General features: G+C 38.8%; 1 long non-coding RNA gene across 1 annotated transcript in view; it reads right to left on the bottom strand.

The window, feature by feature from the left end:
- Positions 1-12500, bottom strand: part of LOC123515410 — a 143095-nt gene that overhangs the window by 88156 nt on the left and 42439 nt on the right. The window contains exon 3 of the long non-coding RNA XR_006677870.1: positions 8107-8156. This is a non-coding gene — a long non-coding RNA (uncharacterized LOC123515410). The remainder of the gene's footprint in view (positions 1-8106; positions 8157-12500) is intronic.

Here is a 12500-nt window from a genome sequence, read left to right as displayed (position 1 = left end):
AGAGGAGAAAGAGAGCTAAAAAAAAAAGAAGGTCTTATGCAAAACTAAAACTACCAGACTGACGAAATCCTCTCTCTCTCTCTCTCTCTCTCTCTCTCTCTCTCTCTCTCTCTCTCTCTTAATCCACCCCAAGGTTCTTTCCTCACTAAACTCATGTTCTCCATTAACCTCATTCCGTTTTCTAACACTTCAATTTCCTAACCAAGCAAAATTGGGGTGCTGGTAGTAGTAGTAGTAGTAGTAGTAGTAGTAGTAGTAGTAGTAGTAGTAGTAGTAGTAGTAGTAGTAGTAGTAGTAGTAGTAGTGGTGGTGGTGGTTAAGAGAAAAACAAATAAATAAATAATTAGACGAGATGAAAATAAAAAGAAAACGAGGAGGAAAAGAAACAAAAAATAAACAAAAATAGTAGCAACAATAACAGTAGCAGCAGTAGTAGTAATAGTAACAGTAGCAGTAATAATAGTAACAGTAGCAGCAGCAGTAATAACAGTAACAGCAGCAGTAATATGAGTAGCAGCAGTAACAGTAGCAGTAGCGGTAGTAAGCCACAATGCCCACGATCACCCAGTTCTTGTTCACCGACAGGAAACTAATGGGGAGTTAATGGGGTGTTAATGGGGTGTTAATGGGATGTTCATGGGTCGATAAGAGGTTGTTGTTGTTTTTTTGTAGTAGTACAAGACCAAGAAACCTTAATGGGTGTTAATGGGTGTTAATGGGGTGTTAATGGGTGTTAATGGGATGTTCATGGGTCGATAAGAGGTTGTTGTTGTTTTTTAGTAGTAGTACACCAAGAAACCTTAATGGGTGTTAATGGGTGTTAATGGGGTGTTAATAGGGTGTTTGTGGATCGATAAGGGGTTGTTTTGTTTTGTTGTTTAGTAGTAGTACAAGACCAAGAAACCTTAATGGGTGTTAATGGGTGTTAATGGGGTGTTAATGGGGTGTTAATAGGGTGTTTATGGGTCGATAAGGGGTTGTTCTGTTTTGTTTTTTAGTAATAGTACAAGACCAAGAAACTATAATGGGTGTTAATGGGTGTTAATGGGGTGTTAATGGGGTGTTAATAGGGTGTTTTATGGGTCGATGAGGGATTGTTTTGTTTTGTTTTTTAGTAGTAGTACAAGACCAAGAAACCTTAATGGGTGTTAATGGGTGATAATGGGGTGTTAATGGGGTGTTAATAGGGTGTTTAAGGGTCGATAAGGGGTTGTTCTGTTTTGTTTTTTTAGTAATAGTACAAGACCAAGAAACCTTAATGGGTGTTGATGGGGTGTTAATGGGGTGTTAATAGGGTTAACAGACAAAGCAAGAAACGGCCCCAGTCATCACGTCAGTTCAAGGTTAACAAGACTACACTAACTCCTTCACAACGTCACCTGTAAGTAAACCCTGAAATCACCACGTGTGTCTGTGATTCCCTGCAGGACGAACTAAGGCTTCCCCCGCACCCTTCACACCCTTCCCTGCTCACGTCCTCCTGCTCTCCGTCTAGTCCAGGTCAGCCCAGCATGACCTTCCTTCTACGTCACTTAATCTCGTATCCTCTGTCGAAAGTTTGGGGTGTTTTCATTAGTTTTTTATTATTATTATTATTATTGTTTTGTTTTGCAGTTATTTTTGTTTTTATTCGTTTTTTTTTATTGTTTTATTTTAGTTTGAGTTGTCTTCTACTTTTCTTGTTTACTTGTTTATTGATTTATCTTTTTTTTTTGTATTTTGTCTTAATTTTTCATTTTATTATACTTATTACTGATTTATTTTGTTGTTGTTGTTGTTGTTGTTGTTGTTGTTGTTGTTGTCTTAAAGAAAAAAACACCCTTAAGTTTATGATAAAAAGGATGTTGACCAAGACTAAACAGCATCCAACTACATGACAGGTGTACAATTTACTGGCTTATAAATTGACTCATCTCATTAACTCATTAATTCGTTCGCTGACTAACTTAACACACTACTGACTCACTTGCTCTCTGCCTCTCACTTTCTTACCGACTCACCTACTTACCCATTCACTCACTCACTCACTCACTCACTCATTCACTCCCTCACTCACTCATTAACTCTCCCCCTCACTCACTCACTCTTAAATTCACTCACTCATGCACTGACTCACTCACTCGTAAACTCACTCACTCACTCACTCATTCATAACTAACTCACTCACTCACTTGTAAACTCACTCACTCACTCACTAACTCACTCACTCACTCCCAGAATATTATGAAGTGTGTTTAATCTCATTATCTCATTTGGATTCATTGGTTCATTCGCTGCTTCATTCACTTCCTCACTCGCTGCTTCGCTGATTCATTCAATGTCATTCTATTACCGAGTCATTATCTTTTTCCGGCCAATTTCTCTCTCTCTCTCTCTCTCTCTCTCTCTCTCTCTCTCTCTCTCGTTTCAGGAATATACCGTGTGTGTGTGTGTGTGTGTGTGTGTGTGTGTGTGTGTGTGTGTGTGTGTGTGTGTGTGTGTGTGTGTGTCGCTCGTTTAACCGGTTTTACTGTCGGTCTGTTTGTCTCATATCCGGGCCACCCTAGAAAGCAAGCACACACACACACACACACACACACACACACACACACACACACACGGCTGCAAATGTAATAAAACTTGATTAAGGGCAATATCTCAAGAGTCCGTTATGTATACTATTTTTTTCGCATTGTTCTTAGCAGTAGTAGTAGTAGTAGTAGTAGTAGTAGTAGTAGTAGTAGTAGTAGTAGTAGTAGTAGTAGTAGTATAGTAATAATAGTAGTAATAATAATAATAATAATAATAATAATAATAATAATAATAATAATAATAATAATAATAATAATAATAATAATAATAATAATAGTAGTAGTAGATATTGTTTTGTTGATACTACTACTACTACTACTACTACTACTTCTACTACCACCACTACTACTGCTACGAAACACCTTTATAAAGACGACATAGGAACTCAATAATATCAACATTCAATTAACGTAATCAGAAGAAAAAAAAATTATTCAGAGAGAGAGAGAGAGAGAGAGAGAGAGAGAGAGAGAGAGAGAGAGAGAGAGAGAGAGAGAGAGAGAGAGAGAGAGAGAGAGAGAGAGAGAGAGAGAGAGAGAGAGAGAGAGAGAGAGAGAGAGAGAGAGAGAGTGTGTGTGTGTGTGTGTGTGTGTGTGTGTGTGTGTGTGTGTGTGTGTGTGTGTGTGTGTGTGTGTGTGTGTGTGTGTGCTGATTAATGTCCCACGTACCCAATTCGCCTTTCTTCTGCTTCTCTTCGCCTCTTCTTCTTCTCTCCAACTTCTCTTCCTTCTTCTCTTCGCTTATTCTCATTCCCTCCGTCATTTTTCCTTCCTCTTTATTCTCCCTTTATTTATCCGTCCTCCTCTTCCTTCCTTCGTGTAAACATGCAATTATCTCTATGTGTGTCTCTCTGTGTCTCTCACTCTTCCTCTCCCTCCCTTCTCCCCCTTCTCTCTCTCTCTCTCTCTCTCTCTCTCTCTCTCTCTCTCTCTCTCTCTCTCTCTCTCTCTCTCTCCCCTCTAGCGACCCCTGGCAGTGTTCGAAGCACCTGGTGGGTCAGAGGTCTTGATGAGGCGGCCAATTAAACGATCCAGGTGACTCAGCACACCTTGTGACGTCATTTACCCGTCTACCTACTGCCTACACCTTACCTAGCCTTCACTCCTTCCTTCCTTCCTTCATTCATTCATTCATTTCTTCCTTCCTTCATTCATTCCATCATTCCTCCCTCCCTTCCTTCCCTCCTTCATCATTCATTCATTCATTTCTTCCTTCCTTCCTTCATTCATTCATTTTTTCCTTCTTTCCTTCCTTCATTCATTCCTTCCTTCATTTCTTCGTTCATTAGTTATTTTTCTTCGTTCTTGTCTAGTTTTTTTTCTAAGTTTTATGTGATTTTGTTATCTTTCTTGCTCTTGTTGGTTTCATTCTATCATTTTCATTCATTTTTTTTATTTCACCTTCCTTTCTTCTTTCTTTCTTTCTTTTTTTTATTTCTTTCATTTATTCTTCTTGTCTATTTTTGTCTAATTTTTATCTGCTTCAGTTGTTGTTTTTTTTATTTCTCACAAATGTATCTTAATATTTTCTCCTTTTCTTCTCTCTCTCTTTATCTTTTATTATCACTTTGTCTCATCTTTCTTACCTTCACCCTTTTATTATTTCATTCACTCTCCTTCTCTCCAAATATCTACCTTTTTATATTTACTTTTGCTTTCGTCTTATATTTTTCTCTCTCTTTTATCTTCACTTTGTCTCACCTCTCCCATCTTCACTCCTTTATCATTTCACTCTTCTTCTTTAAAAAAAATGAAAAAACGAAAATGAAAACATGAAGAAAAAACAGCAAAAAAAAAAAAGCTCACATAATTAAATGATTAAGCTTTATATATCTCTACTTCTACATTTACTTTGCATTTTCCCCTATTTTTTCTCTCTTGCCTTATTTTTCCTACCTTCACTCCTTCATTATTTCACACATTCTCCTTCTCTACGTTCTTTTCCCCCCACCTCCTTCATTCACTCAGCTTTGTTCCTTCATTACTCTTATTTTCTCTATCTCTTTTCCTTCACCTTCCTTCACTTATTGCCTCACCTTCCTGCTTTCCTTCAGACAGCCAAGGTTTAATCAATCTTTCAATCCTTCAATCCTTCCTACTGTCATACACGACCTTTGACCTCCTTTCTGTACCTCCATTACCTCAATCAATCCTTCTTCTCTCTCTACTCATTTCCTTCGTTCTATCTACTCTCCTTTCGTTCCTTATTTCTTCTACTCCATCGTTCTATCTATTTTCATTTTTTTTCCTTGTTTCGTCTTTTTCCTTCTCTCTCGTTTCAGTTCGTTTCATTATTTCTTCCTTTTTTTTAGCCAGGATGTGTGTGTGTGTGTGTGTGTGTGTGTGTGTGTGTGTGTGTGTGTGTGTGTGTGTGTGTGTGTGTGTGTGTGTGTGTGTGTGTGTGTGTGTTTTCTAGCTGACAAGAATGATGTAAGAGAACAAAATAGATTATAGAGCGTCTTAAAATATCATTCGCAAGTTCATAAAGCAAAAAAAAAAAAAAAAAAAAAAAAAAAGAAGAGAAAGAAGGAAGTTAAGTTTGTTTCCTTGGCGACATAATTAATAAACACACTACTGTACAAAATTGTCCAGAAAATCCTAAATGTTTAAAGAAATGATCAAGTAGTGAAAGGGTTAACATTCTCTCACTACACCTTTGAAACGACACACTCAATATACCTGATTATTGAGCTACGTGAAATGATTATAAGTACACTCTACTGTAATTAAATAAACACACTACTGTACAAAATTGTCCAAAAAACTGTAAGTGATTAAATAAATGATCAAGCAGTGAAAGGGTTAATATTCTCTCACTGCACCTTTGAAACTCACTTAACGTGCCTGATTATCAAGTTACAAGGAACAATTACAGGTACACTCTATCATTACACTCTTAACTAAATACACAGTTCTCCGTTGTACAAATTACCGAGTTTTTAAAGTAATTCCCGTGACTTTCTCAACACCACGTACTGTATAATCTTGAGGACGAAACTCAGGTAAAGACAGGTAACTTAATTGAGCTTCACCTAGTCACGTAAGTTCATTTAAGTATTACAGAGTGTGCGTTCCTGCGTAAAAAAAAACTGCCTTTCCTCCGTCACACGTTGCTCTGACACGCAAAGTTGAAAAATATAATCGTTCCTTTTGGAGAATGAATGAAATATAGTCCAGTAATACACACACACACACACACACACACACACACACACACACACACACACACACACACACACACACACACACACACACAACACTCATTTCCGCTTCATAGTTATTCATCAGTCTTAATTTCATAGTTATTAATCAGTCTTAAATTCGCTTCATAGTTATTCATTAGTCTTACATTCTCACTTCCGCTTCAAAGTTATTCATCAATCTTAAATTCTCTGACATGCTAAGTCTCTAGTCGGGATTGCTCAACAGACAGTCAGCATATCAGAATTCTTATCATATTAGCAATAGAATGATGGAAAAAGTCTTGAAAATCCTGATAGCGGCCACTAGAGAAACACTGAAACATTTTATTATCCCTGAGCCACATGAGCTAACAACACACAGCCTGTTAACCTATTCAATACTGGGACACATTTCTAACCTTGAGATTTGTGTACGACTAGACCATTCTATTGACATTTGGTACGGTCTATGGAGAGAATGAATATGGAAACGCGTCATGGTAGTGAAGGGGTTAAACGCAGTCGAAATGAGATGCCAGATAATGTAGCAGCACCCTTGTAAACCCCAATGACTTCCTCCACAACATGATGAAAAGCACACGAAATAAGACAAGGAAACGTTTAATAATGTGCGACTTGTACTGACAGTTGTGGCGAAGGTATCATCATAAGATCATTTCCTTCAACAACGATATCTCCGCCAGATCAGCGTTATAGGAAATCGCTAAGGAGAGGCCAATCATACGCAGGAAACGCGCCCTGATTTGGGAGATCTTACGCTTCCCTCCACACAAAGGACTGAGCTGCCTCGGCCCTTCATGTCCCTCCTGGAAATTGACTTGCAAATCTTTATCCTTCAGTACTGGGACACATTTCTACCTTGTGTTTTGGGTATGATTAGGTGATTTTATTTGTATTAGGAAGGGTCTATGGAGATTAGAAGATTAATGGCCAAAGTCTTCACTAGTTGAACCCCGACATAAATTTCTGGAGCTGTATAAAATCACCAAATAGTAACTAGAAAGAATATGAAAACGCGTCATGGTACTGAACGGCAACAACACCCTAGAATATTTTCCTAAGTTGACCTCGCGCCCTTCACTAAACCAAGGACTGAACTGGCTTGTCTCTTCCTGTTGCTCTCAGAAATTTACCTGCAATCTTTATCTTTTTACTAATCATCTAACATCACTCAATAATGTTTTCCTTAGATGACGTCACTCGAATTACACAAAGACTGAGTTGCTTTGTCCCTTTCCATCCCTGTGCCTTCCAGAAACGAACTTGCAGAAACCTTGACCTTGCTTTAATAATCATCTAGCAACAACACTTGGTAATATCTCCCTTACCTGACCTCATATCCTTGCCTAACTAAAAACTAAAATGCCTCGTCCCTTCCCGTCCATCCTACAAGAAAACCACCAGCAAAATCTTTACCTTTCTAGACTAGTCATGCAAAATTTCTACCTTTCTTTAATAATTATGTAGCACCATCACTTGATATCGCCCTAAACTGACCTAACGTCCGACTAAACCAAAGATTGAACCGCCTCGTCTCTTCCTGTTCCATCGCAGAAAAATGGAGCAGCAAAAATCTTTACCTTTTACTAATCATGCAGCACCACTCATTACTTCTCTCACCGGTAAAGAATGACGCTACCTCGCTAATACCAGAGTGCTAGGCGGCCTATGCTATACGGGCTATGCTATACGGCCTCGTGCTGGTGATGTTTCATACCTGCCTCACTTCACAAGCAAAAGGAGTCCGCCGCAGGTGAGACAAACAAGTGTGGTGGTGGTGGTGGTTGGTGGTGGTGGTGGTGATAATCATAGAGCAAGCCTTATCAGATGTGACGTGTTGCGTGTGACGGGGGGAGGTGGGGAGGAGCGCACAGGATCACAAAAGAACACAAAGGGAGGCCAAACAGCAACAAAGGATGGTTAATGAAGGTGAGGGAGGAGGAGGAAAAGAGAGGAGACAGAACAAAGAAGGGAGAAAAGATTTTGTAACAACTTGAAGGTAATGGTGATAGAAATAGAGGTAAGTGGATAGATGGATGGATGGATGGATGGACAGCTTGTTATAGATGAATAGAGGAAAAAATAGATCAGTGTTTCAATAAATAACCCAGTCAATACACGAGTAAATAAACAAATAGAGAAACACACAACACATAATTGCATATACACAACACAACAAAAAAATATTCAACGTCATGTCAAATAAATAAACAAAACAAATACGCGACCACACAAATAAACACAATTAATATAGTATGTAAACACCAACACACACACACACACACACACACACACACACACACACACACACACACACACACACACACACTCACCTGGCGAGGCACCTGATGGTCGTGGAGGAGTCACTAACGAGGAACACGACCTGCAAGAAAGGATTTAGTGATTAATTGACTGATTACATTGAAGGACGAGCAACTACGGGGTCATAAAGCGCCTCATTCCAGGATATAAAAGAAATAAAAAGATATGTAAATAAGGGTGATGATACTAAAGAGGAGGAGGAGGAGGAGGAGGAGGAGGAGGAGGAGGAGGAGGAGGAGGAGGAGGAGGAGGAGGAGGAGGAGGAGGAGGAGGAGGACAAAAAGAAGAACAAGAAGAACTAGAACAAAAACAAGAACAAGAAGAACTACAACAAGAACAAGAACAGGAAGAACAAGATTAAGAAAACAAGAACAAGAAGAAGAGGGAAAAAGAAGTAGAAAAGAGCAAAAAGAATAATAATAATAATAATAATATAACAACAACAACAACAACAAAGAGTACAAGACAGCTTCCCAAAATACACATAACCACATAAACACCTACCTATACCTATATACCTCCCATGAGAACACTATACTCACCCCACACCTGCAAAAGTCAAGCTGCTAATGTGCCCCAACACCTCCAAACACAGGTAAGAATTAACACAAGACACAACTAACAAGCGTGGCGGGGTAATCCTTTCAAATACCTATGAATGATTTGTTTTACTTTTACACCACAAAAAAAAGAAGAAAAAAACTGGATTATATTGTCACATAACGACTTGATCTGCTGAGGAATACGTAAAAGGGAAATATGTACAAGGAAGGAGCGTTGAGGAAGTGACAGGTCCATTAGTAAGGCAGCGAGAATTCACATTATGCCGGGCCTGTGTCGTGGTGCAGTCTTACAGCTTAATCTCCTCCATACTGGGACGCATTTTTTACCTTGAGATTTGTGCACGATTAGACGGTTTTATTAGCATTAGGAAGGATCTATGAAGGTTAGACGATTAATGGCCACAGTCCTTACTATTCTAATCCCAGCATGAGTTCCTGAGGCTGTGTAAAATCATCAAATAGTAACCAGAATGAATAAGAAAACGCGTCATGGTACTGAAGTGGTTAGCTCATGGCCACGCGAGAGGAAACACTGAGCTTGACTGACAGATACGCAAATATTGGATGACTCTCTTGTCTATACTATTTTTTGAGACTGGTTCCCTTCAGTGGGCCTTTTTCATAGTCTATCCTTGGGTAAAAAAAACATACATGAATAAACACAAAGGGATGGATTGAGTTCCAGTGAAGCAACAACTATTTTTGAGACGTGGTATCTTCAATGGACTTCTGTGTGTAGTCTTTTTTTTTTTCTTGTCTTCCTTAGGCTATAATAGACTCTTACATAAACACTGAGAGATAAAAAAAATAAAGAAGATAAAGAGATGGATTGAGTTTTAGTGAGGCAACAACTATTTTTGACACGGACTATCTTCACTGGATCTCTTTGTGCAGTCTTTTTGTCTCCCTTGAACACAAAACACTCTTACATGAATAAAGAAAAAAGAAAAAAAAGAGATGGATTGAGTTTTAGCGAGACAATAAGAGGATTATGAAGCACACAGAGAGGGAGGAAGAAGAGAAGAAGTAGGCGTGAAGTTAAGTGTTATAGCGAAGCAGTAACCACATTATAAAGCACCTTATAGGAAGCACACGCGATCTGATAGAGCTGTAAGGAAGGAAGAGGAAAAGGAGAAGTGGGCGTGAAATTGAGTATTATAGTGAAGCAATAACCACATTTTAAAGCACCGTATAGGAAGCACGTGACTTAATAGAGCTGCAAGGGAAGGAGGAGGAGGAAGAGGAGGAGTTAGAGGTGTAAAACAGTACTATAATGAAACAGTAACCACATTATAAACCACTGTATAGGAAGCACGTGACTTAATAGAGCTGCAAGGGAGGGAGGAGGAAGAGGAGGAGCTAGACGCATGAAAAAGTACTCTAATGAAACAGTAACCACATTATAAACCATTGTATTGGGAGCACACGTGATCGTACAGAAGGAAAGAGGATGAAGAGAAGGAGCAGGAGACGTAAAGGAGTTAAGACATTGAGGTGACGAGTCTATTAGCGAGGCGGTGAGCAGTGCACCACCAGACACTGCTAGGTTGGGTCAGCCACCACCACCGACCCATAAAATTAATGTAGTGGAAGGCGTGGAGTGTTCCGCTTCATTAATTCCCCAGCCACTCCGCCACCATGCCGCGACACGAACATTTGGACATATACGGCACAACACAACCCCGCGAGTGTTTGTCCGAGTCTTCTACTGATAAAAACCCGGCAAACTCGTGTCTCCTTCGATGCATAGCTACCTGGCCCGTATGTCGCCGAACCGCTACAGTGTGCCACCATCACCACCTCTGCAGAAAAAGAGGCTTCCAAGTTTTCACCACTCATTCTGATGCTACGTTTAATATGCTCAGTAAAAACTAGCTTTGTGTACAAGTGTGGGCAGGATGCGAGTCAATCAGCGCCACTCATTCATTCATCATCGTTGGTCTGTATGATTCCACGGCAAGGTGTCAAGCGAGTACAGTGTTCTCCCGTTAGGCGTGTGTTGTTTGTCTGGTTAGGTGAGGTTAGGTTACATCGCATTTGGTTAGGTTAATGAGCTTACGTTAGGTTAGATTTAGTTAGGTTAGGTTAAGTTAGGTTACGGTAGGTTAGGTTCGGTTAAGTTAGGTTAGGTTAGTTTTGGGTTAGGTTAGGTTAGGTTAAGAAAGGTAAGGTAAGGTTAGGTTAGGTTAGGTTAAGTAAAGGTTAGTTTAATCTATTCCTGGACACACCCAGCTAAATTTCTGATCTCGGCTCTTTGTCTTGTGTTCTTGACTTTCTATGAGTGACTTCCATATATTCATCAATTTGTTACGCTATCACCATTATTGTCTTATTCTGTTTCCTTTGCTATTTCATTTATTTATCTACTTCCTGTAATATGGATACGCTAATGTGTGGAATTTAAGTTTCGTTTAGTATATACAATTGTCACAACTTCCTGCAACCAACATTTTATTCCAAGTTATTATTGATGATGTTCTGTTGTTGTTATTGTTATTGTTGTTGTTGCTGTTGCAGTAGTAGTAGTAGTAGTAGTAGTAGTAGTAGTAGTAGTAGTAGTAGTAGTAGTAATATTTGTTGTTGTTGTTGTTGTTGTTGTTGTTGTTGTTGTTGTTGTTTCAGTTGTTGTTTAAGTAGTAGTAGTAGTAGTAGTAGTAGTAGTAGTAGTAGTAGTAGTAGTAGTAGTAGTAGTAGTAGTTGTTGTTGTTGTTGTTGTTGTTGTTGTTCCAGTTGTTTAAAAGCTCGGTGCGCCAATGATGCGGTACTAAAGCTCAGTAAAAACATCAGGCAAGAAATATTTCAGGTGTTTCCGCGTGCACGCAAACTAATAGACGTCGCTTTTAACGGACGCAACACAAATACACATCGGATTTAACGAACGGCACCGCAACACACCGAGCAAGTGATGACGATATTTCGATGCCGAACAAACAAACTGGCCGGGGTTGTTGTTGTTATTGTTGTTGTTGTTGTTGGTGGTGGTGGCGGTGGTGGTGGTGGTGGTGGTGTTGTTGTTGTTACTGTTATTGTTGTTGTTGCTGTTGTTGTTGTTGTTGTTACTGTCATTGTTGTTGCTGTTGTTATTACTGTTATTGTTACTGTTGTAGTTGTAGTTGTTGTTGTTGTTGTTGTTCTTCTTCTTCCTCTTCTTCTCGCTGTTGTTGTTGTTGTTGTTGTTGTGTATATTTGTGCAATTCGGTCCTGTCTGTGTTCGGGTCACATTCCGACTATGTAGTGTGCCAACGCGGGTCACAGTTATGGAGGTCACAAGGTCAAAGTTTTTATCTCATTCATTTTCTTCTGTACTGGTGTTGTTTAGGGCTTTTGGGGTAATTTTCCCGCTTTATTTGTTTTTGGCTTTATTTTGGCTTTATTTTCGTCATTAATTTCGTTATTCTTTTCGTCATTCTTTTCCTCATTATTTTCGTCATTCTTTTCGTCATTAATTTCGTCATTATTTTCGTCATTAATTTCGTCATTATTTTCGTCATTCTTTTCGTCATTAATTTCGTCATTATTTTCGTCATTATTTTCGTCATTAATTTCGTCATTATTTTCGTCATTATTTTCGTCATTAATTTCGTCATTCTTTTCATCATTCTTTTCGTCATTATTTTCGTCATTAATTTCGTCATTATTTTCATCATTATTTTCGTCATTAATTTCGTCATTCTTTTCGTCATTCTTTTCGTCATTCTTTTCGTCATTATTTTCGTCATTATTTTCGTCATTCTTTTCATCATTCTTTTCGTCATTAATTTCGTCATTCTTTTCGTCATTAATTTCGTCATTATTTTCGTCATTCTTTTCGTCATTAATTTCGTCATTCTTTTCATCATTAT

Source organism: Portunus trituberculatus, chromosome 39 (genome assembly GCF_017591435.1).
Source record: "Portunus trituberculatus isolate SZX2019 chromosome 39, ASM1759143v1, whole genome shotgun sequence".
In the NCBI taxonomy this organism is placed as follows: domain Eukaryota; kingdom Metazoa; phylum Arthropoda; class Malacostraca; order Decapoda; family Portunidae; genus Portunus; species Portunus trituberculatus.
This window is presented reverse-complemented; position numbering and strand designations above follow the sequence as displayed.